Source organism: Phalangium opilio, unplaced genomic scaffold (genome assembly GCF_054372755.1).
Source record: "Phalangium opilio isolate 3A_F unplaced genomic scaffold, DU_Popi_V2 ptg000232l_1, whole genome shotgun sequence".
Lineage (NCBI taxonomy): Eukaryota > Metazoa > Arthropoda > Arachnida > Opiliones > Phalangiidae > Phalangium > Phalangium opilio.
Window position 1 is genome coordinate 1,866,106 of NW_028324223.1, and position 13,939 is coordinate 1,880,044.

General features: G+C 37.3%; 1 protein-coding gene across 4 annotated transcripts in view; it reads left to right on the plus strand.

The window, feature by feature from the left end:
* The window catches only part of LOC149612744 (uncharacterized), a 337,733-nt gene that overhangs the window by 267,797 nt on the left and 55,997 nt on the right, over positions 1-13,939 (plus strand). The window lies entirely within an intron of this gene.

Below are 13,939 nucleotides of genomic sequence, written 5' to 3' on the forward strand. Positions count from 1 at the left end.
CGCGCGAGAGAAGCTCGTGTCCTCTATAGTCCTATACCACCAACCAGAAGAGTCGCCGGGAGCTTTTAGCGCGCGCTTTATGCCTACATCTCGCGCGCGCCAAAAGGGAAGGAAGATTCGTAAGTGGAGAAGGAAAAGGGTTGCCATGGCAACGAAGCGTTTCTCTCCCTCTCCCTCTTTCTCGATCCATAGATAATTTAAAACCTTCTACACTTCTCTCTCTCTCCTTCCATTCCCGCCAACTTTTCCCGCCCTTTCCAGCAAGCAGGCTGACGAGAGAATTTGACAAGGGGGATTTTTAGGATACGGATATAGTGTGTGTCTGTGTACCACCCGAGCTATAATACTAGACAACCCAAACTCAAAGCGAAAAGGTAGTAACTTCATTCCGAAGTCTATAACGTTTTGAAAAAATCCTCGCCTTTTGAATTAATAGAGTTTGAAATAGTTTTATAATATTTACTTCGAGTTACTTACTTTTGTCGGTTAGGATATTTTGGAATTAAGGCCTCGGTAAGGCTCGTCGTCGGGTTTTAGCCTTAAGGCTACGGAACTGCGTACTCTGAGAGCCATCGCCAAAAAGGTTAGGCTCGCTCGACGCTCCAAAATCTAAAGAATAAGAGGGGGGTTGCCTCCTTGTTGTAAGGCTGGCTGGATGGAGGTTTTTTAAAATAGGTATAAGGAAGTCTCTGAGGGCGACGCCGGGGGAGGGGGGGGGGGTGGAGAGGGCATGCCTTATTTTGAGGATCAACTTTATTGAAGGACCTGGCTCCCTAAGATACACAATAGCAGTGCGGGTGCAACGGTGGCAATCGCCATCGCAATTGCATGCGTGAGAGTGTGTGTGTGCCGACAAACTAAGAAAAGCAAGAAAACCCAAAAACCGAGAGACGTGAATAAAATAACCGATATATATAACTTTCTTTTGGGGCTTCTTACCTTTTTACAATTTATATCCATACCTTATACCACCGAGATGCGGGCTAAGAAAGAACGATACTTTTAATAGAGTTGTAGTTTAATCCTTCTGTCATTTAATGATTTTTCTCTTGTAATTTTGGGCTTTTTTCCCTTGTAATTTAGGGCTTTTTCCTCCTTGTAATTTAGGGCTTTTTCCTCCTTGTAATTTAGGGCTTTTTCCTCCTTGTAATTTAGGGCTTTTTTTCCCTTGTAATTTAGGGCTTTTTCCTCCTTGTAATTTAGGGCTTTTTTCCTCCTTGTAATTTAGGGCTTTTTTCCTCCTTGTAATTTAGGGCTTTTTGCCCTTGTAATTTAGGGCTTTTTCCCTCTTGTAATTTAGGGCTTTTTCCTCCTTGTAATTTAGGGCTTTTTGCCCTTGTAATTTAGGGCTTTTTCCCTCTTGTAATTTAAGGCTTTTTTCCCCTTGTAATTTAGGGCTTTTTCCCCCTTGTAATTTAGGGCTTTTTCCCCCCTTGTAATTTAGGGCTTTTTTCCTCTTATCATTTGGGGCTATTTTCTCCTATAATGTAGTTACTTTCCCCCTATCCAAAAAAAATCCTTGAATTATTTTAAAACAAACTCATTTAAAGTCTCTTTGAAACTGATATAAACACCCAAGATTAATTTGCATAGCTAAATATCACTATGTATACATCTTTTATAACCAATTTAGATTAGATCTTGGTATAGTTTAGTTTAGGTAGATTAGGAACCTGTATAGTTTTCGAAATTTACCCAAGGAATTAAATTTTCCGTTGAAAATTAGATTAAAAGGGGTTTTCTAATGAATTGACGAAACAACTCGAGCTGAAGACATCTACTCACCGCCCCCCTTGTTAAATGTAAACACACCCTTAATTAAATTAAGTCTGAATTGGCGGGGGGAAGAGGGGGGCACACCCCTGTTCACTTTGGTTTGGTGGTTGTTAGTTTACAGTTGGCCAATTTAGCCAATCAATCCGGTAAGTCGTGATGGCACATCTTATACCGCAGCTTTCTTGGCATACAGGTATTGATGGAGCTGCCATTATGACGCTATAATTGTTTAAACCATTGGGTCGTGTACCCTTCAAAGCCGCTTCTATTATAGTATTTAAGCCCCCCACCCACCCCAAAACACAGGGATATAACGGTACCAAGCTCTCAAATACTATAGTTAAGAAAATCGGTAATAAAACCTCAAATGGAGTGTTCAATAATGACCATTTAAGTTAAATATTGTTAAATTGTCTATTAATTTAAATTAAGATTAATATGAATTAAACTACAAACGCGTATGAATACAATAGGGTTAAAGAAAGTAGTATTTTTCTACTGAAATATATATATGAAGATGGGAGAAAATTGAAAATTCCAGTTGAAAGTAGATATCTTTGTAAAATAGATGTCCCGGCCTAATGTGAAATTGGAGTAAATCCCCCTAGGGGTTTTCTTCCCCGCAAACCTTTTAAACCCCAGTCGAACTCCCAACCCCAACCCCATCTGTATTTAAATGGAAAAGAAACCCGGGAACGGGGACGGACCAGAATTCCTTCTAAAATTTATAGAAAAAAAAATACAACTGAAATAATACCTAGAAAATTTTTGAGGAGTTAAGGGCTGGTGAAAGAAAGTATGGTTGGGTTTAGTGGAACCTCTATCCTTCCTGCCCAACCGACTGTCGCTTGCTTATTCCTAAACCAAAAGGGAATGTATATCTCAAAACCCTAACCTTAATTCCTTTTCCTGTCACCGAACACCACACCGTTTGGCTAGACTACTGGGGAATGGTTCCCAAAGTAGTACAGGGACTTATACCTCAGTCTTGGGGTCGTGTTCTCCTTGCATTAGGGATTTGAAATCACCCCCTCCCCATTCTTTAGACCCCCCCCCAAATTGTCCCATTGATCAGGTGGTGGAATAAAGAAAGAGGCTTAGAGTTAAAAGATAATTTATCGTTTTTCGAAAATAATTTTAATTGTCTTCGAAAATTTATTAGTGGAAATTTTGATCTCGATGCCTATAAAAGGTCAAGTCGGGAAATTGGAATCTAACCGTTGTAATCTGTAATACATTGACTATTAAAATTTGTGCTTAATTTAGAGTAAAAAGCCCTGAATATTTCCTAAATCCGGGAAGGGGGGGGGAGGTCGTTCTGGCGTTAAATAAGTCCCACCGTATTAATACCCATGTAGCGTTAGATTTTTACAGATTTCACGGATTACTATATAACCCCGCTACTTCATATAGCCTAGAAAGTGAAACCAGTGATACGTTAGCCGGGAAAAAAAATAAATCCAGAAAGGCGCGAAACTCCTAAAAAAAGGTCTCAAATCCCCGCGTAAATCCTCGCGCTAAAATGGATCTGAGTCATTTTTCAATGAAAAAAGAAATCTGCACGTGCTATAAGTAAAAGCGCGGGAAATAAAAAAGAAAAAAAAATCCTATCCGCTTCCACTCTAGCCTTAGACTTTAGTGAAAAAGTTCCATTAAAAAATCGTTCTATCTAATAGGGTACTTGAAAAATTTCTCCACTTAAATAAATAGTATCAAAGCGTGAAATAGTATATTTAAACCGCCTTTCTTAACGCTTCCAAGTTATGTTGGTATTTGAGAAAATCCCGCACGAGCTATACGGACCTTTAAAGCACGCGCGAGGGGTCGAACACCTCCCCGGATTAATATAAAACCTTATAGGTAATGCTTGTAAAATGTATAGGAAGTGTTCGACCTCGTGTTTTTGCGCGTGGAATTGAGAAATCTCGAGAACTTCACAGGAAATAAGATGGTTGTTATGGCAACCGGGGAAGATGATGGAAAAAGGCGCGAGATTTTTGGCGCGTGGTTCAACTTCTCTATTCGTTTCGTTCAAGCGGAATTTGCGCCAATTTTTTTTTCTCCCGCCTTTTCCGCGCTTTTCATACTTGGAAATTGGCCTTCCTGACTCAACCAAGGTGTGAACAATTTCTTTTTTTAAGGGTGCCCGACATCAAATTAGGAGTTACGTCACCCGGAACAACTCCCTCCTTGTTAAGTTTAGCTAACAATCATTCAATAGATCTTTTGACCTATTTTTTTTCCTTGACGTCATTTTTCTAATTTAAATTAATGGAAAAATCCGTTTAAATAATTAAAACGAATCGTGGTTGGAGCTTTACCTAGTTTAATCACATCCCGCCTAATTAACCCAATTAATTAATTTAACCTCTGACCTTTTCCTCTAATATAAAAAAGGGATTGGCAAATTTAATGACTTTATCACGTGACCTTCCCGGTTAAATTTCATTAACTCAACACCCACATATAGATCCGGATATATGAAATTATTTCACCCTGAAAATGGACCGCAACAGTAGATACTAACTATACGGTTCCTGGCCTCGACAAAGCTGTAACCTCAGCCTAAAAAATGGTGTTAATGTTATAGCCATTGACGCGTGGGAGGGCTCGAATGTCACCTGTCTTTTTATATAATGACCTACGAAGCCCCTTCCCCGCCTTTGACCTCGCTGTCAACTCATTTTGAGCCTTAATGTAAGTTATAACAGGCGCCCGGAAGTCGGCTTGTCCCCTTATTACCTTTATTGTCCATCCGTAACAGAATAGCGGCACCTTGATGTTATCTTCCCGTAAAGAATAATACTATCAAAGGCAGGAGGGTGTCGTTACCCCATTGATTCGTTTCATCCCGAGTATTCCACGCTTGTGAAGCATATTACCCATTAATTTTCAATATAAATTGTATATCATGATGTTGGACTTGGGTTTGACTTTGAGGCACTTTCCCCCTGGTTGACCCCCATTAGTTCTTAATGAGGGCGTAACGCCAAATTTGTTTGCAAATTAGTAATATAGGTAACTCGTTAATTTTTATTGCACTTCCGTTTGTAATTTTGTAAGTTGTATTTTTTTTTCGCGCCTAAAATATATATCTGGCACGTGCCAAATCCGATTGTTCACGCGGTGCACGTGATCTAATTTTTTCTCGCGCGCGCGACATACGAAAGGACGCTCGCGCCATTTTAATTTCCCGCCAAATTCGAAATCGCTCGCGCCAAACAATGCACGCGCTCTCAATATTCGATGATGACGTCATAGTAATTTGCTAAATTATGGAGTTGCATGAAGGTGGGAAAATTTCCTATTCTTTTGGGTTTTATGATTTAAGCCTGGTCCGTTTTATTAATTCTTAGCTCGTAAGTCTCCGCCCAATTAGGGGGGAGGGGCTTCCGAGCTCATCCCCTGTCTTAAAAAGATACGCGATATTAATGACCCTCCGCGCACCTACGCGCTACAGTTTCCCGCCTAAAAACCCCCACGTCAAGCGTCCTGAACAATAGAGTCTGAGTCTGGGTTCCATATATTTATTTTTTATTTTTTTGGCCATTCTTACCACGTCATGGAGCTTTCAAGAAGTCAAAAGCCCAACTATGGATCACGAATTATAAGTTACCCTAAAGTGATAATCCCCTCTCTACTCTCGAAATCAATTAATTTTCAGTTTTAGAAGTTAATAAATGACTTGAAATAATAACAAGAAGTATTTTGAAAATTTATTTTTGAAAATCTATTTTTTTTTCATTTCAAATATTAAATATTAGAAATTAGAGCTTATTACGTCATTCATGATACTTCAAATTTTGATTAAATTTAAACGTACCCCCTTAAGAACATAAAAAAACATAGAATTTATTTTCAAAAATTCTTCATTATTCTGAGATTAATAAATAATGTAGCAAGCTACATTTTTGGGGTCGGGGTAACCATGGCGTAAAAACCCCCAGTGCAGTAAAAAAACTAATTTATTTTAAAGAGGGAGTGGGGTATTGCTAAGCCTTGGCTCTATTATATTCCTATGAGCAAAGAAATCTCTCATCCACTGCAATGCACAAACCTAATAATAAAAGCTTTAAAAAATCAGACGATTTTCCACTCCCGACTCCACGCATGAAGTAAATAAACCCCTCCATGAATACAAATACAACATTTGTAATAAATATTTCGGCTTATTTCAACTCGATAACTTTGTAGTTTTAATATATATGTATATTATTGGTAGAATATTTCAAATTCTCCTTTGAGGGTCTATGGGGGGCTTCTCCCCATAGCGGAGAAGATGATCAGGGTCTGCAGAGAGATGGCAGTGCACACACATAACTCAGGGGCATAGAATGCATGCTTATGGGAGCCATCTCCTCTTTTTTTTCCCACTCCGTATTTGTATTACAGATGACTCACGTCATTTTATTTCTCCTTTAAAAATGTTACTCTATGATAGTGTAATATTAGATTTGCAATATAAAGAACGATCTACGTACTATGTACATACATGCATACATACTGTGTTGGGATTCCTTTTGTGCCGCGGCTACTCCAGCACTAAGCACACGTGATCAAAGACGGGACGGGGGTTTCCCGCCATTTTCATTTTTATTTATAAAATATATAGCGCTCGTGATATAAGTAAGGAGTAATTTGATTTAAATAAAAGAATAAAGATGCGCGTGCTTATTTCCCCCCCCCCTTCCCCCATGATCTCGAGACTTTGTATACATTGTCTCGAGACTCAAAATATAAAAATATTTGGCGCGAAATAAAATGGCACGTGTCTCGTGTTCTCGAGCTCGTTCGCCTTAGTTTTTGTGTTTTTCTTTTCCCGCCATTTTTAAAGGCGCGTGTTTTGGTGGCGGTTTTTTTATATTGTTGTATAGTATCTATTTTCTGTTTAATTAAAACGTTGTCATGGTTACGTATCTCTTAATTTTGTATGTCGTATGGTATAGTTTTCTTGTCAAGCTAAAACTTGTCACTCTTTCGGTTTTCTTTTTATAATACCCAGCTGGCTGGGGGTTTTATACAACCGCGGCTTCTAAGGCTTTTGCCTTAATTAAAAAGCCTTGGGATGCCTGTCTCTCTCTTATCCGTTTTATATTTTTTTATAGCACCCTTTTGACCAAAGAAAAATGTTTGTTCTGGAGTAGATTTCTTTGTCTTTTATAAGTAATTCCGGGAATGTTGTTAGAGGTGAAAACCGCTTAATTTAAAGAAGTTAATCGTTGAAGGTAGAAAAATTGTCGCCTCTTGTTTCCAATAAACTATGATTTATGCTAAAACTAATTGTCACTATGCAGCTTGAGAAAGATATTACAATAACAATTCGTCAAAGGAAGATTTGTCCCTGAAAATAAAATAATAATAATAGGAAAGGTTTTGAGACATATCCTGGAGTGTTGTTAACAGGTGGCCTAATAACTATTCACCAAGTAGTATTGTGTACCCGCGATTGTTTCAGTTACCAGTTCAACTTGGAAGCCTTGTCTATTTGCGCTACGCTGATTTACATCGCCTTCAACTGCGCGGTTTTGTTATGACAACGCCGCGCTGCTGTCATTCACAGAAAAAGAAACTTTATTTTTCTTTTTCCAAGTCATAATTGTTCCTTCGGTGTGACAATGAAATTTGTTTTAGCACCCTTTGCCATTTTCGTATTATATTCCCCATTCATCGATTGCTTACTCGGATGAATAATACAGTATTGACAGGTGTTTGAAGTTTATTATTCATTTGCTACCAAACTTTATCGGTAATCGATACGAAAAAATGAATAAAAAGAAATATCAATTTGAAATTAATACGCGGGTAACAAAATTCGCACGTGTTGTTTTCGCGCCCTTAATTTTAGAAACGTTGGCGCGTGATGTTAAAGCGGGAAAATTTCACGTGCTCATGCTTAAGAATTAAATTTGGCGCGTGATGTTAAAAAGAAAAAATTCCACGTGCTCTTGTTTAAGAATTAAATTTGGCGCGTGATGTTAAATAGAACAAATTCCACGTGCTCTGGGTTAAAAAATTTGTCGCGTGAATTTTTGTTCAAACTGACGATTTCAGCGCGTGAACTCAAAGCGATAATCTGTCGAATTCTAAGCCTTGTTAATAAACAGATTTAGGGAATCAAAAGAGATGGTATGGATCCGGGGACCTCTCTACAAAAAAAGAAAATTCTATATAGGATGCACCGTGCAGTGTGCACCCCTCACTCACTCAGGCTGGGTTGTGAAAAATGGTGGCGCAAAAACTGTCTACCATCTGTCGGTGAGGTATTTTACGACCTCGTAACCACCGTCGACTTAAGCCTCGGTTGGGGCTAAAGCAAAATGTATAGTTAGTGGGGCCTCCGCCCCTGGATCATTGTCATTCCGATGAACACGCAAAAGGACGAACCCCGATGGTCCTCGGCAACCCCTTACATTCAACCCCCCAAACCCCAACCCCCCCTGCATGCTCACGCAAACTCCACAGCACCTAGCCCTGCTTTTTATGTATTAAAAACTTGCTTGGGATCTTCTTTATGTAAAAAAAAGAAAAAAAGAGATATTTGCTATGCCTTGGCTGAAGGAATTTTCTATGGTCTATAGTGACGCGGCACCCATGGTTATTTTACTACTGCGGAGTTGGTTAGGGTTAAACGGTCTAGAGCGCCATTACTGGGTGAACGTTGAATCCCCCAAAATCCTTTGTGTGTCTTATGTATCTTTCAGGATCGAATCAGACTTGGTTGGGTTTGGGTGTCCTGTCCTCCTGGTATCATCTCCTATCTATTTATATTCTATGGGATGGTATCATGGTTGGCCATATATATTTTAATATACACAATGAAATAGATCTATTTTTTGAATAATAGGCATTATGCGCCGCTAAACGGGGGGGGGCTGCTAGGGAAATTTATTTTCGTCCCCCCCCTCTCGTTCGTTTTTAAACTTTAACAGCGCATGCTCTTTAGGGATAGGGTTGCCAGTTATTTGTTATTATATCATCTCCTGCATGCATATTTATTGAGGTTTGGAACTGAACTGAATTATCTAGTACTGAATCGAATTACAGAATTCTACAAACTTCTGGTTGTAGATAGCGGTTGAATTGCTTACGTCACAAATGACTGGCAACACTTACAAGTATTTGTACACTATCTATAAATGAAATACATAATTATTTAATTATTTTTTTTGATACAAACCCTGATTTTCGCTTTGTATTACGTGTATGTTTATATCCATTTCCCAGGGGTTTATAGCTTAATGTAATACAATATTGAAGATACCCTAGATATCCTCCCCATCCCCCAACTCTGTTTAGAATTTTTGATACCATCTCTTCGGATAATGATGATGTTTTTGCTTTTTTAAAAAAATAAAATTCGAAATCCAAAAATAGAAAATTCATTCTTTTCTCTGTATTTTTTTCGTTTCGTTTTTTGACTAAACAAGATTTGGTTCTCGGGGGTGGATTTCTTTGAAAGGTTTTAAGGGATTTTGTTTCAATTCCATTTTGTACTTCTCATATTTCCCGTTCATGTTTTAAAATGGATTTGGGAATTGATATTGATAGAGTTATATCATATCTTCTTCTTCTTTGCGGTTCCTTTTTATATCTGGGGGGTTTTTTTTGGTTCTTTTTTTGGAAAAGGAACAATTTCTGACGTTTTTTCTCTCAACTTTTGAAAGAAGAAATTTAAATTGAAATATTACAAATATTAAAATAAGAGAAACACGCCACCTTTTTTCTGTCTGTTAGTAACGCTTGGCTTTTTATTTTAGTTCCTATAAGTTTGGCATAGATGGCGATAATGCGAAATTTCTCTGTCTTTCCGTTAGTAACGCTTGATTTTCATTTTAGTTGCTATAAGTTGGCCTAGATGGCGATAATGCGAAATTTCTCTATCTTTCTGTTAGTAACGCTATCTAAAACAAACTGAAAAGCTGCTGTTTGATTCAGTGATCATTCAGAACAAATTACTGGCGGTTAAAGTTACCTATACACTTTAAAAACCAAGTGTCTGTAACACGATATCTCTTTATATATGTAAAGATTTGGACTATATTATAACGGGGGGGGGTCCGTTTTAGATAATCCTATGAAATGATTTTAAGAAAAGCGTCCCATGAAATCTCCTCTACTCGTCAGACCGGAAATAAGCCTACTTGAAAAAAGAATTTCATCTGGATAAGAAAAAGTTGAGGAAAATCCGTGAAAGTAGAGACTAGAGAGAGACTAGGCCGACAGAGTATCGAAATGCGTAGCAAGCAGGCTAGCGGCCAACACACCACTTCAGAAATACAATAAGAAATAGGCACAATAGAGTGCGAGAAAAATTCAGTATGGCACCCCGGATCCAATCTATATAATACCACCTAAAAACCCAGTGGGGTCCGCTTTGAATTCTGGGATATCTACCTAGAAATATATATTCACAATTCCCCCTGTCCTGTTGTTCGAGATTCAGAGCTCTACCAGTTTCCTATAGGGTGTGTGTGTCGCTATGGTTCTGTAACGCAAAACACCACGTGTACTACTTTTTTACCTATGAGGGTTAGCATTGAATATTAATCCATCCCAGCTTTGGTAGTATTATCAACTCGGGCTTGAATTTGAGTATGTATATCTTAGAAGAAGGGGAGAGAGAGCGGCGGCTTCCTCGGATTTTTTATTGAATAATAAGGATTTAGGGTCACTGCCTGCCAATTCAATTCAGTTCCATAATAAATGGTGCCATGGAACAAGTATGAAACGCAAAAATTCACCACCGCGTTTTGTTATCTAGATAGCGACCTAGCCAGGGCCCAGGAAGACACGTGTTTTTCTGAGTTTAATATAATTATTAATTATTTTTTTGTTTAATGGGTCCGCGGACCCCAACTTGAATAGATAGTTCAAAAATCAATTGTTTTAGAAATAATTTCTCCTTTATAATTACGTAGTCCATAGTTAAGTATTGTTTTGTAGAAACTCCCCCGGGATAGCGACCTAGCCAGGAAGACACGTGTTTTTCTGAGTTTAATATAATTATTTTTTTATGTGTTTCATGGGTCCGCGGACCCCAACTTGAATAGATAGTTGAAAAACCAATTGTTTTAGAAATAATTTCTCCTTTAAAATTACATATAGTCCATGGTTAAGTATTGTTTTGGGGAAACTCCCCCGGACCTAGCCTTGTGTTTTTCTGAGTTTAATATAATTATTTTTTAGTGTTTCATTGGTCCGCGGACCCCATCTTGAATAGATAGTTGAAAAACCAATTTTTTTAGAAATAATTACGTTGTCCATTGTTAAGTATTGTTTTATGGAAACTCCCTAGGGATTTTTAGCACTGCTCTAAATAACAGCGACAATCAGTCAACCTCGTGTCTGTGGCACATTTTCATCAAACTTCTTTTACGGTGTCAAGTTCAATTTGTCACATCGAGCTAGACAGACAAAGAGACGAAAGCCTAGAGTATTGTAAGCTAGTATAGTATTTCTTTAACATTAGTGTAGGAACTGAAACGCGCGAGGGACCGTCCAAATCACGGGACGCTAAAAGAAAACCAAATATACAGTAACGGCACCTCCCTACCATTGACTGCATTGTCCTCTGTGGATGGTTAACGTAGAGTGCCACTACTCTCTGTAGAATAAAAAAATAAAATAAAAAAAATGATGCTGAAGGATCAGGATGGAAAAAACTGTTCTCTGTTTTTCTCTGAGTCGCTTCATCTTCGCTTAAGGTTTGGCTTCGTGTTTTTTTCCGCACCGTCTGCTACAGGCAAAGATCACTATATCGCCATTTAGACAAACTCTACCAACCCTCCTCCCCCAAAAATATTCTACGCTTTTTTTGACCCCGGATTGCTTTTATTTTCAGTTTCCCCAGCGAATTTTCAGCTTATAGAAAACTGGCTTAGGATGTTTTTAATACTATAATTTGGTAGTTTTATCCCTAAAGTATTGGAAGATAGTATTATCCTCCTGTAATATAGAGGTTTTCCCCCCGGCTTGCCTTTATTTTTAGTTTCTCCAGCGAATTTTCAGTTTATAGAAAACTAGCTTGTAAATAGTTACTGGCTTGGGATGTTTTTCCTACTATAATTTGGTAGTTTTCCCCCTAAAATACTGGAAGATAGTATTATCCTCCTGTAATATAGAGGTTTCCCCACCCCCTACACTGAAGGGGTTATGTAGAATTATTCTGGTTCGCTCAATAATAATAATAAAATAAACCTTCCTAGATTGTAGTATTATTCTACTACAAGTCCATTTAAACATCATTGAAATTATTTTAGCCCCAGTTGAACAAATGATTATGTGTTATTGAAAGACGTGTTTATGCAATCGATGTACCCTAGTACCAGGTGTTAGGAAATAGGCAAGTAGACTCGTGTGTGTTAAGGGTGCCCTTGTAGAAACCTTTTTATCATTTAGTTGAAAACCATTTTGATATTGAATGGGAAGGACGCATTTTTTTTGCGTTCCGATTGTGACCCCTTGACAATGTTCTCAAACGAAGCTACGAGGGTCATTTTAGTAACGCCGTGTCAACCTCTATTTGCAGCGAGTCTTAGCCCAAACTACTGCCCTTAGTGTAGCATTCATGGTATTGAATTCGCGTAGTGAATTTATGCCTTAGGCGCACCTTTTTTATATAAGGCTTCAATCAAACCTTTGTTAAATAAAAAAAGTCTGGTCTGGATATTTTTTTTCGAGCCCCCAATTGCTCTGTGATTTTTTTTGCTCTCTTTTCAAAATCGAATTCACTACTAGTGAATTTATTGACAGTCGTTGTTAAAGCACTTGATATCAAAGTCCTACCTTACATACGTTTTACGAGAAACAAACTTCATCATGGGTTAATTTAATTTAAACTTTAAAGGCCCAATTTCCAGCAAAAAGGGTTCTTGCAAAATGCAAAATTAATTTCTAACTAGAACCCTTTTTCGTGTTGGAAGTCGGCCTTTAAATTTCAATGTATTTGCCTTTAATTATTAATTGTTTTTAATTAATTTTTAATTTTCTTTCTTTCTTTCTAGGTAAGTACTTGTGGATTTATTTCTTGAAGTATTGGTAACGTACAGTTCGAAATTTATTGTCGTAATTACCGAAATTCTAGTTTTTAAATTACTACGTAAGATATTGTATTAATGGGAATATTTCAAGACGCGTGCAATTCTTTATTTTTTTTATCTAATTCTAATATTTCACGTGCAGTGTGGAATTAAATGCCACGTGCATTTTCTAATTTCAAAATTGCACGTGAAGTGTGGAATTAAAAATCACGTGCATTTTCTAATTTCAAAATTGCACGTGAAGTGTGGAATTAAAAATCACGTGCATTTTCTAATTTTAAAATTGCACGTGAAGTGTGGAATTAAATTCCACGTGCATTTTTTTATTTTTTTAAGTTTAAAAATTGCACCACGTGTTTTATAGAGATACCTATCACCTAAGCACGCGCTAGCTATTAATTTCATTAGATGAAATTTAAGATAAAAAATGAACAGGTGGTATAGGTTAGGTTTAATAGCAGACCAATATCATGCAAAGCAACTCGAATATAGAAAAAATCGTGCAAATACTATACATTTTTTGGTGGTTGCATCCCTACTATGACTATTGAGTTCGCATTTACCGTCTGTCGCGAATGTTACCAATAATACCGAGTTGTAGGACACAATTTATATACATTCAATTTGCCACCAGGATACTAGACTTAGTTCTGGGAGTTTCTCGCCAATGACCGACCCCTCGTAATATTCCAAAAAACAAAAGCTATAATTATCATTTGGCAGATCCCTCGCCGCTAACTATAATTGCTTAGAAAAATACTATAGAATAGTTTATGAAACAGCGAATTTCTTTGTATTTTTTTACAATTAACTGGGTTGGGTACTTTTTTTTTATTTTTCGTTATGGTATTAGTTAAAGATATTTCCGGCCGAGGCTTAGATGGAAAAATAAAAATTAACGACATTTAAATGCCGCAATTAAATTTAATTGATACTTATACTCTTCTCCACGCCTTAATAATTAAAAACCAATTTATAATAAATATTTTTTATTTAACGCCAAAAAAAAAAAAAATAGGAATTTGAAATTTTCTTTCTTTTTGAAACAATAAACCACCTTGCGCCCTTAAAACCTTAAGTTAATTTTAATGTTAATTTGTTTTAAAAATTATACTTTGAACTTC